Genomic DNA, 17,492 nt, shown 5'->3' with positions numbered 1-17,492 from the left:
ATTAATACTATCATATTCTACATCCGCATATATATCCGTAAGTGTATCGTTACTGTTATCAATGAATTATAGTAGTTTTAAATAATACCCATGTACCTAAGCAATAGAGCCAAAATCCGTAATAAACAGTATCAACAAAGTAAAGAGCGTAAAGAATTTTCCATCAGCATATATCTAAAGTCTGGAAAGAAGAAACATTTCATTTTAAACAAGTATAAGCTCAAGAAACAACTTCTCCTTAGACTGATGTTAAAGGCTTTCAAAGGAAACGTAAGGCGTCTTACTTAAACTAAGTTTTATAAGTTGACCTATATTTTTGTCGAGAAATTTCTATTAATTAGTATCGATGGCGTGAAGTCTGGCACGTAGCCAGGACCTGGGAAACAATGCAAGACTTGACTCATTCGCAGTTAATTGGCTTACTTTTTGGGAAGCAATAAAAATTGGTTTAAAATTGTACAATAGTGTTTATAAACTATTCCGAACCAGCTGCTGAGGTAATCGTGCTCTGAAAATATAGGAATCGTTTCGTGTAAAGTAATCTGTTCTCGTTCGTTGCAGAATCGTCCTAATTGTGGCTTGCGGGTAAAAATAGAAGTATAAGCTGCCTTCGTCTAACGTTTTACACCTTTTACACATTAGCAAGTCGACCAGCGTGTACATGAGACGAGAAAAGGGGGGTTTAACGGCTTATCTCGTCGCACCTGGCCACTCAAGCATGTACTAGTAAAAGGACACAACACTATAATAATAACTTCAATGTTATCCTTCCTACTCTCATATAATTAGATGTTAGACGACCTTAATAGGCAATGGCGTCAATGGCTTAGGAATTATGTCCATACCCTACACCTACCTACTTTTATCAATTAAATATTAATCTACAATATTTATCTCCTTAAAATTTTACAATCTATACATATAATAAAATGATAGGAAAGTCAAAACTGTACATTGAATATTTTTTAAAAAGAATACTTGGAGGGTGATCTATTATCGATTCTGAACCCAAATATATAGTTTTTAGAATTTTTGTCTGTTTGTCTGTTTGTCTGTTTGTCTGTATGTTTGGTCTCACTGAACTCGAAAAGTACTGCATAGATTTAAATCAAATTTTGCATGAATATTACCTGGGAGCCTGTTCAACATATAGGATATATATTATCACGCTATCACCTACGGGGGATGAGCAATGAACGATAATTTCTGTTAACGTTTCTGCAACAGCGGGTGCAATAATGACACATATTTGAATGTTGAACTTTGTAAGTTTATCGGCCTATTATCTATCTTTACATAAAAAATAACGCTTTTATAAGTAACTTGAGCAAAAAACTGAATTTAAAGAAATGATATCCTAAAATTATAGATGAAGAAAATCATGCAGAAACAGATGTGCCATAAAACTGGTAGTAGGTAAAATATCAATGAAAACAGACTTCACTTTGTCATGGTATGTTCTTACTTTCAAGAAAAAAATATATGACAACTTGTGTATTTTGCTACTATAAAAACACTACAAGAAATATCAGCGCATCATCAGGGACATTTTTATAATTCTTTCACCATTAGAAAGCTACATTATCTGCGAGTAACATAGGGTATATTTTATCCCGGTGCGGGCAGTAGTTCCCATGGGAAGCGGTACCCACGTCCCGAAGAAATTATGAACTTCCCCACATTCTTAAAAAGTCTACATATGTTGTTCTGACATAATATAAGCTATACCTCTCATAAACATGAATATCCATTCATTTCATCCAATAACAAACATGCATCACACTGAAAGTGCATTGCGAGTCTAAGATTTTATTATTATAAAAAAAACATTGTAATTAATATTCAAACATCCTTAAAAATAAGTTCCTGGTTTTAATATATTACATTATTTTGAATTCACTTACATATAAATAGAAGGTCCTTATTAATACACTTTTTGAGTAATAAAAAATGTAGGCAAAATACGACCGAAAACATTGTGTCACTTCTAAAATTAACATCAATGGGAATAACTACCTGTCACAATATGTCAACAAGATGTCAACAGAAGACAAGAGTTCGTTCGTTCTGAAAACGTACAAATTACGCGTCGCAGGCCAGAGACATACTTGCTTTCAACTCCTGATCACAAATCATCGAGCTAAGAATTATATCACAAATACACCGTTTACAATTACGAACAGTCACAGTCAGACCCACGGACTGAGTCTAAAAAAACATCTTTTATATAGCTACGTTTATATCATTTATATTATTCAGTTACTAAGACAGAATTACTATCAAACGTGTTTAAGCTAAATGTTCTATTAGTTTTTGCAAACATACATTCCCAACTCTGATCTCATGGAGGTGGCGCCCGGATCTCACCACTGTGCGGACTGTGCGACCTATCGCACCCGGCCCCGGTTTAAACCATGATCTGGAGCGAGAAGAAATGGGATGACAAAGAATGAGGCGGCGGAGCGACTGAAAATTCCCAACTCTCATTCCAGCCACTGCGGTAAGACACCACGAAAGCCGGATGTCGAGAGACGACTCCCGGCCACCGTAGGCGTGAGCGATTAGTTTTGAGTGGGTCATCGACCTTCCGGCTTCTGGGAGACCCGTTATTTCACGCGCCCCTCGAGGAGATTCAGCAAACCCCTGTGAGGCCCACTAGGGCCAAAGCCTGACACTCCCTCACACTGCTCAAACTGATGGCTGAGAATTACGTAACTTTCCAGGATGCCATGCAACGTGTTTCAAATGCCCAGGCCTTTGGGAGCTTGGTAATCCTTTTCTCCACCTTAACTTGAGTTTTGTGGTACATGAACAAATTAGAATAGTAATGAATTAGGTCATCATCATCACGTATTTACCAACTCTTAATGTTCATCATGCACACCCGCTTCTCTAACTTTATTGAAGGATCACTAAAATTGTTTCAGTTAGTTTAACTACGCTACTATAGCCCGTTGTCAAACCTTTTAATATCAATTCTGTAGAAGTGTGAATATCGAATGTGTAGTATATCGAATTTCCGTTTGTGCATTGCACAAAAACCATCGTTATGATTTTCGAGAAGTCAAAAGAGTCGGCTGGCTAAGAATTATATTCATCGTTGGTTAATTGAATACATTTTCAGAAACCACAATAGCAGTAGGAATCAAAGCGAATGATCGCTTCATAGAGCTCTGATTTTCTCGAGGCGATCAAGTCAGTTCATATTCATATTCATATTCATATTTATTTGCATACCATAAAGTTATAAAGATGTTACAAGGGGCTTAAAGCTAGGTACATATTATGGACCCTGTTAGGGTACAGCAAAAGAAGGCTAGAAAGTCTAATTACAGTAGTAGATGCAATAGTAGATTAGGAAAACACAAGTTATTCATTCGACTATCTTTTTATCGTCAAGGTATTCTTTGACGCTATAGTAGCATTTGCTTAGGAGAAGTTTTTTCAATTTGTTTGCAAATATATGTGTCTTTTTTTTTCTTCTGGTTCTGGTCTGTTCGCTCATCAGATCTTTGAAAGCGGTTCGATGATAATATACTGTTGTCCTGTTTACCTACGTGTGACACATAATATGGTATTTAAACGTCCTCCGCAAGAGAGCGAACGTTTGTGCTATTTATAAAGACGAAATTTTACCGTTGTGCAGTAGTGACGCACAGTATACACAGCACTTATGTTTCTTCTGATCTGCTGGCTCCACCAAGAAATGACAAATTGCGAGCGTACATTTTGAAAATCTTGGAAGAACTGCAGGCTTCAAGTGCCAACACACGAATTGGACTTACTCTCTCGGACGTATACTTTACCTGATCGTGAACTAATGCAAACATTTCGGTGGAATTCCAACATAACATAGTGAGTGAGTGCACAGAAAATCCCCAAAATACAAGTAGTGAAACTATGCGCTTGCCTGATGACTCAGTCATCAACCACCCAGCTATTCCTCAATTGTGTGGGTGTTGGCTTCCAGTCAAACCGAATCTTTTTGAGTACCAATGTTTACTTGGAGTGCCTATCTGATCTCTTCAACCCAGTGAACTAGACACCGCGTTATCCGTGGTAAGTAAAACTGTTTGACAGACTTTCTGGCTCCTGATTTGTCGCAGCTGCTGCAGAAAATGTACAAATGACAACTTTGTCAGACCTTTGTTTTATGTGAGAATTACGGAATAATTTTCCAAATCGGTTGACTAGATCCAGAGATTTCCTCAACGTCACAAACTTTACTTCTTTTGTTTAGATAAATAGTCACACACCGTCGACACCACCTTGATTGATCAACCCGTGCTGCTGCTAAGTGGTAATCCTAATTATATTGTTATGTAAAAGAATACACCTACGCTACGGCATAAGTAGTATTTTGACAATTCCAAATTGCCCACGCAGACGAAGTCGCGGGCAACAGCTAGTTTAGGGAATAAATTAATTGTCAAACAGTCCCGTAAGTCGAGTTCCTAATAAATTGACAAACGTCGCGCTGTTTCCGACGCTGAAGTGAAGGTGCATTAATTAGATTGCTCCCAGGTTTGCAAGCGTAATTTTATCACGTCAAGTGTCTATCCTGAAGACAAGTTTATTATAAATTAACACATCATTCATATGATCTCCGAATATACGGCCATTTTAAAAGAAAGCTACTGAAAAAAGTCTGCCTCAGCTGTCTTTATGTAACAAGCTCGCATCAATTACCAGTAAATAATAGGGCCTCGTTACTCGTTAATTGATTTCGTTATTTTTGGAGAAATAGGAGTACTATTAGTATCGATTAAACAAACAAAAGACCTCTAATTTCTGATTATCAACGCTGTATATCATGGCTGTAAAACTGTTACTGAAGAAAGTACGAGTTTAATCATTCGGATAAATGGAAATCGCCTTTGAATTCGCCATTTAGAACAGAACATTTGTTTAAAAGCAACCTAAAGTTAATGCAGAGCTTTGAATTCGTTATTATTCCTTTCTAATTAATTAAAACGAATCACAAATTAATGTATTCCGCTCAACCGCATTTTCCACGTCATAGGAACCGAACGGTAGAAATTATAATTTGCTAATAGTTTGTGGATAACGGGAATTTCAAAATAATATATGCATCATAACTATTTAATACGCATAAATAGATAACATTCGGGTTTAGAGGTAGATAAACAATGAATGGCATTAGCAGTAGGCAAAGTTTGGTGATTAATAGGTCACCTGTATTTGGAGTTGGGAACATTAATGTAGGCGCTAATACGAATGAACTAGCGTCTATCAGGCACAATGATGACATCATATTTAGATACAATCCGCATACCCAATGAGGCGATGTGTCATAACTTAAATTTTCTACTTAATTTATTCCAACTGCCTTCGCATTTCTGACTCATTGTCTGGCTTAGATCATGAAAAAAATTCTCGTAACATAATAACATCCTCTCACAACGAAATAATTTCCACCGTAAAAATAATTTGCATAATGGTACAAGCTCTTGTATATTTTGCCTTTCAAAGAGAAAATATGAAACAAATAATTATGTCAGGACAATAGCCACAAAATAAAGCGTAGGTTCACAGTAAACATGTTTGCTGAAAAGGTCTGTTATATACAGTGTCGAGGCGGCGAGGTTTCGCTTTCAACAGCCTAAATATCAATAACAAATGACTTCACATACACAACCCCGTCACAAAAGCTTGGTGTCAAGTGCTCTGATGATACAAAGGGAGAATATTGTACAAAGCAAGATTAACTAGTGTAGACCCGGCTTTACATTACCAATTCAGGGTTGCCAGGTTCGTTAAAACCCCGGTGGGTGCATCTGAACTGAAAAGGTCATTTAATTTGCAAGTTTCGCGCGCAGTTCTAGGACTTCAAACAGGATTTTGCAAAGATTTAGAGCACTCTAGAATATTCGTTTTCGATTTTCCAGTCCAAATATTAGTACTAGCCAGATTATGTTAAGCACTTCAAATAATGGAAACCTCATGTTATGTGCTTCTTTTGAATTCTATTATTATGCTAAACTTACTAAAATACATTGAATGTGTGAATCTTTGCTTTTTGACTAATCGAATTTTCTTATGGTATGAAAATACTAAATATTGTTATTTTATGCTGCATAAAAGTTTAAAAGTCAATTAGTAATAAAATCGTCTTTACTTTAATGGCTTTTACATTGTTTTGATGAAAAACGGCGAGAACCCTTCTCATTCCTTTTACAATATTAACTAAGTATCTACTAAAAGGGTAGCATTAAAAATAAAAGCGGTTGTATGTAAAAAAACTTTTATTTTTTCTTGCTAAGTATTTATACCGTCCCACACGTTTGCAACATATAAAGCAACAAATTTAGGTACTTTATTTCTCTTAATTTATAGTCCTGATCTGTATATTGCTCTGCCTATGCAAATAAGAAGGTATTAAATATTCCTGCCTTAATTACAAATGTTTTAATTTAAAGGGGTCTTAAAAGGAAGGAAGAAAGGTTCCTAATGAAAGAAAGATTCCTGGGTAATGCATTAAAAACACACAGGTACCCGTCATAAATGGGAGGCAATATGACAATAGGTATCATACAATTATATACGAGTTAGCAGTGTATCAGCAGAGTAGCTTTATCATCGTTTGACGTCTATATGTTGATGCAAAGCAAATATAATATCCATCTCCGTATCTAACGTTATTGGAATTATGTCAGCATTCAAACAATTCCAGGAGACAATTTGCATAATTCCGTATAATTCAAACTTCAACAGACAGTCAAGTCATGCTATTTACTTAAACATCATCGGCATGTGTTACAATTTTCCTCTCTCGTTCGTAGGTATAAATTTTCTGAACGATCGCACCGTAAAATAACACGCGTTATGAAAATTCCTAGATCCGACGCTTTTATCCTTCTAATATATCAGTTATGCCTCTCAAAACTTTTAATTACAAAAAAGTGATCGCAATGGCGCAAAAATGTGATTTATGCCATAGTTGCAGTGTTTTATACAATTTTGACTAAACAATTCGTTTAAATATTTAAGTGTTTACAAAACAAAAAAATGGTGCTATGTCATACTTCAAAGATCATATTACATAATATATAAAAGAAACCAAATTGCAGACTTGTCAAATGCACAGGCAATAAAATCCTAATTTAATTAACATTACTTTTACTCGACTGCTCATGAATATTATCTCTCTGGCTGACTGCAGTTCATGAAGATAATCATTACTTATAGTATTACTTTTATCAACGCGGCTACACGATGTCAACTCGTAATGAAACAGACATAGTAAGATATCAGCGAAGTTGTTCGGAAGCGCTCTTGTTCCGCAACAATTTGTTAAGAAAACGCTCTGAGAGAATGGACGATAACTTTTTTATTACTTGGAGTGTATGACTGTTATACTTTCTGAAAGCTGTTTTAAATAGTACATGGTAGAAATATTGACTAATGCAAATTATGCACAATTAAATTCGTTTGTTATTGCAAAAGTGTGAAACAAAATAATCATGAACAATTTCATTGCACGCGGTTTACCGTCGCATTAATATGTAAGCATGCACATTAATATTAAAATTAAATATTTACGTGTAAAAATGTCGGAACATTCGGGCGTGTTTACTTCAGTGTCGTTCAGTAGCACTGTTCATAACATTTTAATGTTTCAGACTTAATTTATGTGATAATTCTTAGCTCGCGGAGAGAGATACGAACCATGAATTTTTCGTCCATCTTTTAGACGGGTGACAAAAATTCTGGTTGAAACGCCCGTATCACATGAAGCATCTTTGTTTAATTACTTGTTAGGGCTGAGGCGTGTTTTTTATTACCTTATTTCGAGCGTAAAAATCTCAGTTTTTACTCATTGTGGCTATATAAACGGTTTTCTATTTATACTTATATATAAGTAAGTACTGTTGGAGTGGATAGTTGGAGTTCAGCTACGTAAAGCTCTTTCTTATTTCCCCTGAGAATTTTCTTTTTCTTTTCCGCGTGACAGGTAGACAGAGGATACAAACCAGTTTGCAACCTTCATCAGTTTATATCAAGTTAACTAGAAAACAATTCCATTATTTATAAGTAACATTTCAGATAAGCAACATGTATATTTGAGGCCGCGTTAATTGCAACCTTTACCGAATAGTGTAAACTTTATTAATTTTCTAAATAGAATTAGGTTACAGAGGGTACCTAACTAACAACAATGGGGCGTTTTAATTATAGGTACTCTGAAATAGCTGTAACTACGTCAGAACGTATTACTTTAAATTAGGCAGGTAAGGACCTACCTATTATTACCTCCTGCCATATAATAATATTATAACTGTATAACTATTCGATTCCACGCAGGTTGAAAACGGTTATCTGCTGATTACGCGGAACAATAGAGATTTTGTTAATGTGGTCATTACTGGACTTTAACCGAAATGATTGCACGCAAACGAAGCAATTGTATTAAAATACAACGAATGAGTGAAAATCTGTAATACATTTTAAACAATTTGTCCTTTTTAGTGGATTTCTCTTTATTAAACTTTAAGTACCTACGTTGTCGAAAATATTTTTAGAAGATGCCGATACAAAAATATTTGGCCGTAGCTTAAAAAATAGTTAACCATGTCGTGGATAAGCGCTTAACATCGCCACTTATTTCATCAACATAGTTACCTGAAAGTTTTAAAATATTCTTCACACGTCAAAAGTAGTTGCGAAACCCATTTTTTTCTCATTATCATGCTATAATCTGTAGGTAAACCAAACCCATCTGAGTTGGATAAATCTATTTAGGCCTTCATTTTCAGAAAATGTATGGATAACCAACAAATTATTGTGCAAATTGCTTTGAATCCATTTCATACTGTTAGGGGTTGAGTTGAGTACAACTCTCACAAGCTTTTAGCTTTTATTTTTTCTTGGCAAGTCTGTGAAAGTAAAATGTATGTTCATGTTTCATTATTTATTATTTCATGTGTTATCAATAAGTTGAAACGTTTATTTTAAAACATTTGGCATGCCATTTCATTTTATTAATGTTCGAAATAAATAACCGTGAAGGTTGAATGAATAAAAATACTGGGAATCGATACTGAACCAACCTTTCATTTTTAATTTGGTTTTAAAAATACAGCTGCCCATGTCACTACAGGGTACGGACTTTTTTTCTAAAAGGGTAGATTATCTTTGGGTGTTTTATAAATACGATCAGCAATTAAATATTTCAAACCTACATCTAAAGTTACGGGGCTAACACTCGTTTTACCGGTTCAGATTCTAACCGTGGGCTGCGGGTTGTTCGAAAGAGATACCGCGGCCCTGGTACATAAAAGGCCTATGACGGAACACGACGGTTTTTAGTCAGTAAGAGTCTGACACTCCCTCACCGCTGCTAACCCACAGCGGGAGGGGTCATTTGATGATTTTTGACGTCGTTAAAAAAAAAAAAAAATTCTAACCGTAAATATTTCCATGAACCGTAAGTATTGCCTAAAATAAATAAATATCCGCCGCCCAGGCCATGCCGGTTTATGATTGCGATATTTCAGTGAAAGTATTTTCGTGTCGGCTATCGCTGCTTTGTTCTAACAAACAAACATAGGTTAATTTATAGATTTACGTTTTTGATTAAAGAGAAACAGAAGACAAAAGTTTTGGCACGGTTTCATATAGTACCTGAGCGTCTACATCACTATTGTAATAGTAGATACCATCAGATTGTTGAACAGTATACACGCAATCATATCACCGGAAAAACATGGGCACCGATTCAATTTTACGTAACGTGTCCAAATTGGATTTCTTGAACAGTCGTTTGCCGTTCAATAGTTCAATATCCTTTCAATAAATGTTGTTTCCTAAACTGCTCCCTTACTGCCGCACAACACGATCAAAATTAGAAATTCATAAGCACACATTATGCGCACGTGCTTTGTGTCAGCATTACTCACGGTACGATCGTATTTTTTATCGTGATAGCGTTGAAGTAGCGTGTTACATGAAATCTGCTACAAACAGATTGCACATAGGAGTATGGAAGGTTGCACTGACCGACGTTACCCGCGCCGCTGTGGCGGGATCGATCTAGCGCGGCCCGGCCGTGCCGGCCATCGGGCCCTGCAGCTGATTCCTCTCGAACGCACTACACTGCACTTGATCCTTCAATATGATCTTCCAAATGTCAAACACTTAACTTTCACACATTTACAACTGAGGTCTTAATATATTGACTGGTCCCTGTAGCGTAGGTAAAACACAGAGCAATTAAAAGTTAAAACTAAACAAAAATACACTAGTGGCTGATTAAAATGTCATTCATCAAACTGGAATTGTTTGGCAATGGTGATAGAGTGCGGTATTGAAAGCCGAATTACGAATATGAACATGTATCGATCTAGATATCGGCTAGAGATAATGCTTCGTATCTACGATAAGTTCAGAGCCTAATGGCCGAGGATTGATTCGATTGTTGTTGCTGCAGATTTGCGCGAGTAATCCGAAGAGGTTTTACTGGAAGCCTTTAAGTATTTCAATGAAAGCAATTTTATAACGGTATTAATTTAATTTATTACATAAATCGGGGACGTTTCCACTGATTTCCTTTTCCTTATAATATTATTAAATTGATGCATTTATTGCTACTTGATAGTATTTTTTAAGTATCATGCACAAGATAGCGAGCGGAACAATATTCGCACTATAATGTTATGCAACAGATAATACTGAACTACTTATTTGTGATGGATTGCAGGATCGTCTGTTATACAGTGAGATACGTGTATCAGTTTGCATCAATAGACTCGTATCTGGCACATGCAAAGACCCACGTGGAAGCCACTGTAACTACACAGCTAAACCAGTAACTGAAAAATCTAGTAAGTACATAGGTATTTATGTTTTATTAGCAAAAAAAAACTATATTGTAGACGGATTAAATCAGAATACAATAAAATATTCGAATCTGCTTTTTCATTCTAAAAAAAGAAATCAGATTGTCAGATATTCAAAGTGACATAAAACGGCACATAGCGCTCAAATCAAAAGATGGGTTCCGTCGGTAGGGTCCCATTGTGCAAATGTAAATAGTGACTGGCAAGGAACCCGAATCGGTGTCCGGAACCCTGAGGGACATAATGATTTCCTTACAAATTGAACTGAGAACAAAAATATTCAAACAGAAACATGCCTAATGTACCATTTTTGTTGAAAACTTTTTTTATGACGAGGCTATAGCAACAAGGGTCTTTACTTAAAAGTTCTTATGCTTACTTCAACTTTATGAAAAAAGTGAACGCCACCGAGCATAAATTGTAATCGTAATATATAACGGCGAATCAAACAACATTCAAATCCAAGACGGTATAACAAACTAAAGCGCATGTATTAAATGTGAATTCAGGACTTATTCACATGATATACCATCAAACCACACAATAAAATGTTAAATTTTTAAAAATACGAATTCAGACATTGACAATTAGAATCCTCTTTCTACTTCATTGGAACTATTTTTCTTACAATGAAATCTATTGAATGAGTCTATCTGTTGATTGTTTTATTAATCATGAAAGATTTGACTTGATGAAGTCCAGGTTTGGTTTTAAAACTATTTTTATAAACAGTAGTCAGGACAATGATTTATCAGAGCAGTTATTACCGATTCGTATCAACGTCATGAAACGACATTAAAGAACATACAACTGACATTAAAGAATTTTCATTAAAACCCCTTAAGTAGATTACGCGATAGCGAAGCAACTTTAATAAATAATTTAATATATCTTTGTCTTATATTATAAAAAAATATATATCATCAAAAATAACGTCGATATGTTTCTGAAAGCTCGGTGGTTCAACCGTTTCATGAGATGTCTTAGTTTGTAAACAAGGCTCAATTTTATTACTACTACACTTGTTTAATACTTACGCTCAGGGAGACCAGTTAACAACACAAATTAAGAATCCAGAAATAAAAATCCAGGTAAAAACAATAAACTTAAAAAGTACTTTTAGACGGTTTAACTTATACCGAAAATAAAAACCGAAAACTTCAGGAAGATAATAATTAGAATAACCGAATTTTTGTGAGAAGTATTGGCAAGATGTTTTGATTAATCGCGCGAAAATAGATCTTGGAGATTGATAATGCACGTGTTTTGAACCGGAAAAGTGTATTGTGGGGTGACGGCGCGGTCGGCGGCGGCGTCGGCGGCGCGGTGACACTGACTGCCTGCGGCCGGGCCGGCGCGCGGTCGGGCGGCGCGCAACAGATACGCCACAGGTTGGGCGGCCCGGGCCACCCGCGCCCACCCCCCGCGCCGCACACGCCAATTTACATCCTCATTATCGTCTCCGGAGTCAGCACCTCGCGCTGGCGTCCGTCACCACATCAGTCGCCGGCTTTTCCCAGTAAAAAGTCTCCTCATACCTTATTCAGTAAAATCTAATAAAGCGTTTATTTGGAAGCTTACAATTTTTCTTTGTGCCAGCTACTTTCTGTGTTATCGGATTTGTTTTGTTTCGTTACTTCGAATTATTCTGATATAATTTTGTTTATTTAGGAAATCCCTTTGAGGATAGCTGTAAAAGGGTCCCTTCCTACGTGGTCTGTGTTAAGAGCGTGAGTCACGGAAAACTATGTGTTTATTGAAAAGCTGTACCTAAATGTGGCGTTACCTAAAACCTGTATATAACTATTTAGAATCCAACCCTCTCTACACTGTCAAAATCAATATTATTAAATTGCCCATAAGATAATTTTATTACGCCCTTAAATACATTAGGATAATTCAATCTGAAAGTTTTATGTGTCGTAAAACACATTTAGTGTCGCAACTCTTCCATTAAGTGCGTATAACCACTCTGTGAAAGAATTTTAGTAATAAAATCTCGAAACTGTTTTTTTCTGATGACTTTAAGTACTTGTTCTAATGATTGCACAATTGTATAATGTTCCGAGCGTTGTTTTGTATTCAAGAGAGCGCGTCGTTGACGCTGTTTCTACTTAAAACTTCTAATTAATTTGGTAGGCCGACTTGTTAGCAAATTAATTCTGACTTTTTAAGTAAGAAAGAGGAACTGCGTGTGAATAATTGTTATTTGCTGACATTGGGCTGCCTCCCGTCTTTGTGGAGTGAGTGGAAATTGAAATGTCAACAAATGTAGGCCAGTTGCTTCATAAAGAACAGAAATTCGCTGTAAGGGTATATTTACTTAATTGACAGACAGAAATGTCGAGGACCATTCTGTGCCAAACCAATAGTTAGGCAATTTGGTATTGGATATTTCAATTTTATTCGGACAGCCATTTTTGGGACCAGCTGTGTAGCAAAATACAATATCGTTTTGTCAAATACAATTTATGAACTGCGTACATACAGCTTTTAACTTATAGTGCACAGTAAAAAATGCAAAAAAGGATCAGCATCGGTTATTATTTATCAACTCTATTTTCCATCCAATGTACATACTTTTAGTTTTAGCCTGTATGTAGGTTCTCAAATACCAGTTTTTAGTACAAGGTTCCAATGGCTTGTTTCGCAAAAAGATGGACATGTGTTGTTCTCATATCTAATACAAACTTTATGGGTTCATATTTAGTATTTTATGACGGGGGATATAATTAACTGTTGGTTTATCTGTTATCAACAAAATTATTTTACGATCATAAGCTATTGGCCTATTCTCGAGGTCGAAAATGTTAATGGCGTTGTAAACAGGCCTTTTGTGTACAATCTCCGTTTTAGCATAACGATGGCGAGAACAATAATTATCTCATTTCAGGAATCAAAATTTACTGCTCTTTTAAGCGATAAGTCAGTTATATTCCAATACGTGTAAGAGTCGGTTTGGTACCAAGTCACGTAATTTAGATACATGCAAACATGTCAATTCTTCTACCTAAATAGGTATAAAACTGGCTTAAAAATCCAATGCTTTGTACCACATTGAACGGGGTAGTCTTTTGGGAATTTCAAGGCCTTGAGAACCTAAAAGTCCCAAAGACACTGGACAGCACTTAGAGGACCTGTCCACGTTTTAAAAAGTATATACAAATTTTACTTACAAGTACCAGGTACAAGATGTAGAAGAAATTAATTACAGCCCTCCACCAAACCAAATAGTCCTCGTCAAACTCTTTACACTTTTTACATAAAATCCGGCCCCAATTAAAAATAACTAGAATTTTATTTGCTCGTTTCGTTCGTCTACGTAACTAAAAATGTTCGTTAACTCTAAACGAGGCCCGGCTGAGCTACGCGTGTTTCGTGCGGCTGTTAGTAACTCACTTGTTTCACATAAGGCCACCACTTTGAGGTTGCTGTTTGGCTTTTGTATAAAGGTAGCAAGAGCAGATCCCTTTGTCCTCAGCCCAGCCCAGAGGCCAACTAATGTGTAACCATCCATATTATGACAAAATATTCACATGTTTGCACAGCTATCTTAACTTCGCAATAACTTCTCAGACAGTAAACCTCCTGAGATTTATGCGGACTTTTATAAGTGGAATTTTTAAAGAGAAAAGGGTATGGAGATTACTCTTACGGGATTTGCTGAGGACAAGGAAGAATTCTCGTGAGGCGACGTAATTTTATATCTTTTTACAGTCCACCAAGCGCTGTGTTGATGAAAGCTGTGTAGTTCAGCATACTTTTTGTTAAACGAGGGTCATGTCAATTTGTGTATGTTTTCTTGACGTTATGCAGATAAAAATAGAGCTCATAATTACGTGTACGCCATGATTGATAGTATAACAAGCACTGTCAACAGTTTCTACGCTCTCACTGAAGCTTCCCTTTATGCAGCGTAATAAATGTTTGTAAATATGAACGCGAGACGTGTCTGTGTATACGTATGTATAAAAAACGTGTTCGCGTTTGCTTCTCTACAAGCTTTTATGAGAGCATGTACATTGAATTTAAATATGTGCAAATTGTGTTCCGAGTACGCAGTACCTATCCGAAGGTATCATTATAATGTAGTTACACTAATTCCTTCGCTGGCGTGCAGCGAGTATCTAACCTAGTAAAACGTAAATTATGGTAACTCTAATATGATTTCAGCGCCGGCGGTATCAAATCCGGGTAAGGCCGAGGTCACAAGTGCTTGCATTGGCTCTCATGTCGAGAAAGGCTCTCAGTAAGATTGTAAACGTATCGATTTCCATTACGAAAACACAGTAATGGAGCCAATGCGCGGACGATAAGAGTATTATTACGGGATTTTTCACGTTTCAGAAGCACGAAGTCACGGGAAATAGAACATGACAAACTGGGTGAACTGACCGTTTGAATGAACTCACTCGATAAAATGAATTGAACAGAACGTTGGTCAGCTGATTGTTGGGGAGTCCTATTTTGTGAACGATGTGACGTCAAGCGGCAGCTGTGTATTTAATAATATACAAATATATAATACACCTATTACAGCCAATTGAAAACAGAGGTAGGATGGTTTTTGGGTATGATGTGCCAATTTAGTTTAGTTAACCTTTATTTTGCTTGAGTATCAAACACACTTCACAGCTCAAAGTTTATGAAATGTTCGATAGCGAAAGGAACTTTTCTTTGTAACAAAAATGGCCTACGCCCTGCGGTTTATCTATCAATTCCCTTCACAGAATCCCGGACTAAAACCTAAAATTCAAATCCTACAGAAAAGGTTTATTACAAAACACTAAAATAAAGTGACAGCAATCATATCTACGGTTTTCACAAAGCCGTCATAAACTTTGCTCTAAAGGAATAAGACTGACAATGGCGTGTGTTTTGTCACAGGACAATCCCGCACACATGAAATTATGAAGCCTTCAGACCTTAGTATCATTAATCACGGCATTGTTACAGCATCAACAAAAGCAACCACAGGATTACTTCCTCTAGCATTCTTCTTGTATTTTATGGCGTCGTTTCACCGTTAAAAATAACAGCCATCACTTTATTTGACGTCAAGAACGGCGGTTCTTTGTTCTGGGTCATCGAAACAGCCCAACGAATTGGGTCAAAAGTATTCATGTACCTGTAATGTATTGAACATTTCTGACATAGGTTGTCGGTGTATATCATTATTGAGCGCGAGATGTATAAAGATGATGTAAAGGATAACCTTTCTTGAGAAGAAAATATTTTTTTTATTCTGTTGATGCTAATAACGATATACCATTTTTTAATAAAAAGAAGACTTATAAAGAGCAAGGGTAATACTCATATTCCTTTAATTGTAATACACAGACATATGTGTACGGTTTCCTGATTGGCTCGGGGTGCATTTGCGTCGGTTCATTAGTTTCACAACTCAACGTGAGAACTTGCATAATTACAAATGAAACTTGTTACTCTTTGCGCTGCGTAATTATGAAAGTTACCGACTAGCCTTATTCCCAGGAAAAGTTCAATTATACTGTTTTTGCATAGTTAGGCACTTAACTGATGGAAATGGACGAGCCTTTTTAGAATACCAATTTGTACTTGAACTATGTTTTAGCAAAAGTAAATATTTGGATACAAAAAAATATCTGAGTCCTTCGTCGTCGCTTTGGCGTTTATTGTTCAAAACATTTGAGTAAACAAAAAGATATCTCGTTAATTCAACATTTTTCACGAGAATTAAATAAAAAACATTTACTAAGCTTTTTTGTTTTTTGGTAATTTCATTGCCTTAATTTACGCAACGGAAAGTAGGTTCAGTTGTTTTGAAGACGAATTTTATTTTAAGACTTTTGGTGGATTTTGCGAGTTGTAAAATTGTACTTCCTCATAAAACTTTGCGAGTGACAACGTATACCAGTAAAAGTAGGTATCTACGGGAACTCGAAGTACACGCCCAATAAAAAGCGCAAAGACTCACGTAGGTGTACTTGCTACGTGCGTAGCAGCCTTATTACGATGCTACGAATGCTACGAGCTACGTATGCAGCCTCTGTCATGCTATCGATAAACACAAGAGAATTTTAACGATAAAATAATGAGACGTGCTTTTCTATACAGCCTTTGGCAAGGCTGAAGAGAAAAATTGTTATCGGAGGCCGATAAATAAAAAGGGAATTTTATACCGTAAAGTAGGATCGTAAAATTAAAAACTTTGTCCTAGAATAAAATCGAAACCAATAAAAGCAACTTTTACTAAGACGTGCTTTTTAATAAGACTCGAACTGACATAATGCCTACCTGAAATACAAACTGAAAACTATGCCGTAAACGTTCTCTATTTTCTAAAATTCGTATTAAATGTTGCTATCACCTTAGTATCACATTGGTAAGTACGTAGGATGAACAATAAATATGTTTTATCAATGTAAATATTTTTACCTACATAGGTATAAATACGGCCTTCCTAGAAGTGTTAGTGGGATTTTGTCAATAATTTACACATTAGGGTTTCTAATAGTTCTACGATAACAGTGATAAGTGACAAGGCCGCTGTTAATAGCGATAGTCAAACCAATTTCCCAATACATTACGAACGTACCTTCACAACAACATCCTGGAATGTGAAAGAGCCATAAAAACGAAAACATTCAATGA

General features: G+C 36.1%; 1 protein-coding gene across 2 annotated transcripts in view; it reads right to left on the bottom strand.

The window, feature by feature from the left end:
- LOC124631381 (potassium voltage-gated channel subfamily H member 8) overlaps nt 1–12,212 on the bottom strand; it is a 70,084-nt gene extending 57,872 nt beyond the window's left edge. Inside the window, exons 1-2 of one of the 2 annotated variants that reach the window (XM_047165749.1) lie at nt 11,897–12,212; nt 10,021–10,206 (exon numbers count right to left, since the gene is read on the bottom strand). The gene's annotated coding sequence lies outside the window, so the exon portion shown is untranslated. Of the gene's footprint in view, nt 1–10,020; nt 10,319–11,896 lie in introns of those variants that run through there. The other variant, XM_047165750.1, reaches the window with a different exon arrangement.
- Nucleotides 12,213–17,492: the final 5,280 nt, after the last annotated feature.

The sequence above is a fragment of the Helicoverpa zea genome, chromosome 6 (genome assembly GCF_022581195.2).
Source record: "Helicoverpa zea isolate HzStark_Cry1AcR chromosome 6, ilHelZeax1.1, whole genome shotgun sequence".
Taxonomy (NCBI): Eukaryota; Metazoa; Arthropoda; class Insecta; order Lepidoptera; family Noctuidae; genus Helicoverpa; species Helicoverpa zea.
Note: the sequence above shows the minus strand (reverse complement) of the source record. Positions and strands in the feature narration are given on the sequence as shown.